The sequence below is a fragment of the Bison bison genome, unplaced genomic scaffold (assembly GCF_000754665.1).
Source record: "Bison bison bison isolate TAMUID 2011002044 unplaced genomic scaffold, Bison_UMD1.0 scf7180017864525, whole genome shotgun sequence".
Taxonomy (NCBI): Eukaryota; Metazoa; Chordata; class Mammalia; order Artiodactyla; family Bovidae; genus Bison; species Bison bison.
The window spans coordinates 12,504,879-12,509,443 of NW_011495076.1; positions in this window are offsets into that span (position 1 = coordinate 12,504,879).

A 4,565-nucleotide genomic window follows, 5' to 3' on the forward strand; every position below is an offset into this window, starting at 1 on the left:
CAGATGACACCACCCTTATGGCAGAAAGTGAAGAGGAACTCAAAAGCCTCTTGATGAAAGTGAAAGTGGAGAGTGAAAAAGTGGGCTTAAAGCTCAACATTCAGAAAACAAAGATATGGCATCCAGTCCCACCACTTCATGGGAAATAGATGGGGAAACAGTGGAAACAGTGTCAGACTTTATTTTTCTGGGCTCCAAAATCACTGCAGATGGTGACTGCAGCCGTGAAATTAAAAGACGGTTACTCCTTGGAAGGAAAGTTATGACCAACCTAGATAGCATGTTCAAAAGCAGAAACATTACTTTGCCAACAATGGTTTGTCTAGTCAAGGCTATGGTTTTTCCTGTGGTCATGTATGGATGTGAGAGTTGGACTGTGAAGAAGGCTGAGCGCCGAAGAATTGATGCTTTTGAACTGTGGTGTTGGAGAAGACTCTTGAGAGTCCCTTGACTGCAAGGAGATGCAACCAGTCCATTCTGAAGGAGATCAGCCCTGGGATTTCTTTGGAAGGAATGATGCTAAAGCTGAAACTCCAGTACTTTGGCCACCTCATGTGAAGAGTTGACTCATTGGAAAAGACTCTGATTCTGGAAGGGATTGGGGGCAGGAGGAGAAGGGGACAACGAGAGGATGAGATGGCTGGATGGCATCACTGACTCGATGAACGTGAGTCTGAGTGAACTCCGGGAGTTGGTGATGGACAGGGAGGCCTGGCGTGCTGCGATTCATGGGGTCGCAAAGAGTCGGACACGACTGAGCGACTTATCTGATCTGATCTTGCTGTCATGATAGCTCAGGCTGTATCAGGAACTGAAATGTAAAAGAAGGTGGTGGGGGCTAGACAGGGGTTGAAGGAACTTGTCTTGAAGTCCTGGCTTTTGAGGGTCAAGAATGAGATCAAGAGATCAAACAGGCATTGGCTGGAATGAGAACATCCAGGCAGAGGTGAATTAGCTCTCTATCAGGAAAGCCTGGAGTGCTGAGGGGACGAAGACCTGCAGGTCTTCATCTTCATAATGCCGTCTCCTTCAGAGTAACAACTGTGAGTCTCCAGCAGGAGGAAAGGGCAGAATGGAAATGGGTTTTCTTCCCCTCTTTCTCCAGCTTGTCTCTTGTTTTGACCAGTTCAAGTCCATTTCATAGTACCTTGGATCCTCAGCCTTGAATCACGTGTGTGACCAATCTTAGGAAGAAAATCTCTGGAATCGAACTCCTCAACTGACCGTCATCATTAGGCAAGCAGACTTCAAGTGGGTCTCTTTTTGTCCAGGGGAGGGGCAGTAGGTTTTGATTTTAGAGAATATGTAATATGTTCCTGAAGTCTGGTGGCTCTTGGCTTCTGTGCATATGGCTGTCGGACCTGATGCGCCTCCCCGCAACAGGCTTCCCACGCGAGCTTTGCTGCCTCCTTTCTGGGTATGGCTCGCAGGCCCATAGGCCACTCCTTGGTGCCTTTCAGTATCTCCACTCTCCCTCAGGTTACCCAGACAGGCTCTTCAGTGGAAGCATGTCCTTCCAAAGTCAGGGCATTCTCAGCTGCTTTTCTGATGGTTTTCTGGGGCACAGTACTATGACTTCTGCTTGAAATAACAGAAGGGAGGATGCTGGGAGAAAATATGAATTAACATCTGAATGATAATCTGCCCCATAAATCAAAGATAATTCACATCCAATATAAATTAATTTCATTCGCTCCCTCATTCCTGTAAGTATATTGAAATGTGAAGTAAAAGTGAAAATGTTAGTCACTCAGTCGTGTCCAACCCTTTGCAAGTCCATGGACTATAATGGAATTCTCCAGGCAAGAATGCTAGAGTGGGTTGCCATTCCCTTCTCCAGGGGATCTTCCCAACCCAGGGACTGAACCTAGGTCTCCTGCATTGCAGGCAGATTCTCTACCATCTGAACTACCAGGAAAGCCAATATTGAAATGTATTGAAGACCTACTGTGTGCCAGGGGTAGAATCATGCTCTCCCCACTGCACCTTGAACTGCAGCTTTGATCACCCTGCATTATTTGTACATTTACTTGCCTGTCTCATGCAAAGGAAACTTAAGCTTTACATTATACACAGCCTTGGGATCTGGAACTGGCGATTCTGTATTCTAGAATATAAAAGCTCAATAAATGTTGGCAGGAAGGTAGGACAGACAAGGTAGAGGAGAGAATGATGCTAAATCAGAAGTGAGTACCCTTTTATAGAAGTCCAGGGAAAAGATTATTAAAATGAAATAAAATGTATTTATCCTGTTCTTGGGATAGCAGCTTAATGAGGTGCTTTTGTGAAAACTTTGCCCACTCATCATTATCTTTGGGACACATTACTTCTTCTTACTGTGTTCCCCAAATAATCATTGTTCGTTTTTATGGTGCCTTAGATACCACGCCAGAGCAGGGCCTCTTTGGGTCCTCCAAACCATGTGTGGAGTGTGTGCAGGTGTCCCGCCACTGAGCAGCTGCTGAGTCAAGGAGCTGGGCTTGAGCCGCAGCACTAGGGGCCACTGGTCTTGACGCTATGTGGCCACAGGGTACTTGCTTGCCTGCCTCTAATTGCCCACCCATCTGGTCCTTCCAGCCAGAGGCAGAGTACTCATTCACTGCCTTTAGGTCAGGGAGACACTGCCTGTCAGATACCCCAGAAAGAGGCAGAGCCTGAACAGGTCTCTAAAGACAAAGTGGACTTCATGTTTTTCTTCACTTTTCAGCCATGTGTGTTGTCCTGGGAGTCAGGGAACAGAAGTTTCTAGAGTAGATGATATGAGTACAGACCCACAGTGGATTTTGAGAAGCTTTAGTTGGGTGAAATGCTCTCAATGATAACAGGACAGTTAACCATTCTCTTGGAAGTTCAGTGTCATAAGCCCTGAGAATTCTCGTGATGAAGAAATCCATTTAACCCAGCACTTCTTCTCCTGCTAATCAAATCATAGATCACCTTCCTCTTTCGTGAAGAAGACTTATAAACATCTCACAATATTTATTTTGGAAAACACTGGACAAGACCAGTGCTGAATCAGAAGGAGGATCCCACCAACAAGGCGTGTGCCCCTCAGGTGGGATGTGGTCATACATCCTGACCAGGTGGGACCTGCCTGACAGAATTGAGGGGAACTCAGGGTGCGTGCAGCCTCGAACCCCTGCCATGCTTCCTAACTGGCATCAGGTGCTCCGTGTCCCCTCCTGAGTCTGCTTGGTGCTGGCCATGGACCCCCAGGAGGGTCCTGGGGCCTTTTAACTATCTCTAGATAACAACACAGCTGAAAAAAGGGGAGAGATTAAGGACTGGGTTAGATGTCGTAATTCAACAGTTCTGTTTTCTCTCCAGTTATCTGAGAAAAACCCAGTGAGAGAGCCTGTTAAGAATTGGTTTTTTGGCCATGGTGACCAGTCAGTAACTGTCACTCTCTTGCGGTTCCCACCAAGTGCGATTTTTCAGCAACCCCACGGCCTATAGGTCTTATATCTAACAAATTATATTTTACGTTATTTGTTTTAAAAGCTGGTCAGTGACAACTAACATTGTCCCTCTGCAATTAGAATCTGATGTCAGAGTGAGAAAAATCCCTTGTTCACTGGGAACTCCCATGTCACTCATTCTGAATTAATGGTATTTATTCTCCCTCGTTGTTTTATTCCTAAAAAATGGCTCCCCTGGTTACAGTGTTATGTTAAGCATATTACATGTGACTCCAAAATCAGTTCATATATTACAGCTCGGTACTCCCCTTGGGTATACATTTCTGAATAGCTCTCACTCCACAGTTACAGGTCTGGATTAAATATGGTCTGCAGTAGTGGAGCCTGAGAGCATTGTCTGTTCATTCCTGGCTCCTTGTCTTTCCTGGAAGTTTTCTTCTCTTGTTATTTTATACTCCTCAGGGAAGATGTGCCTTCCAGTGGGAAAAGTATACCTGGGGAAGGTGGAAAGTATTGTTATCTAGAGTTTTCTGGGGAAGAGATTAGAAAGTGGTGGCTGTTTGGGACAGAGAGCTTGTGGCCTTCAGGATAGTTTGGAGCGTGAGTGGCTGCACTGATTAAGGGAGGCAGGAGATGGTTGTGGCAGAATCCATCAAGACCATTGACAAAAATCCACAATATCTTTCCTTCTGCAACATGACATCAAAATGAGTTTTTGTTCTCTACAGTCATCAAGGCTTTGTCTTCTGTGGCAACCAGGCTCTTAAGTGTCTGTATTGTAGTGTCATTTATAGACATTTACACTTTGGGGGATTTCATAGGATGTAATCTTTAATCACATCAATAAATCCACAATGACAACATATTTTTATCCAAGCACAAAGTTCTAGTGAGCCACCAGCTAGCTTCTTTCTTTGCTCCATTCACTCCTTTCTTCAGCATATGTGATGCATTGAGTTCCATCAATGAACAGCAACAGAAAAATCCATTGTGCTCATGCTGGTGAGCTTGTGACCACAACGAGGGCCACAGTCCTCTGGGGAAAAAAGTCCTCATGGGCCATCCATCCCTCTCACATGGCATCTGATGCCAGGCGACACCTGTAAGCCTTCTTGGGGGTGTAGCTTTTCTGAGTAATAAACACAG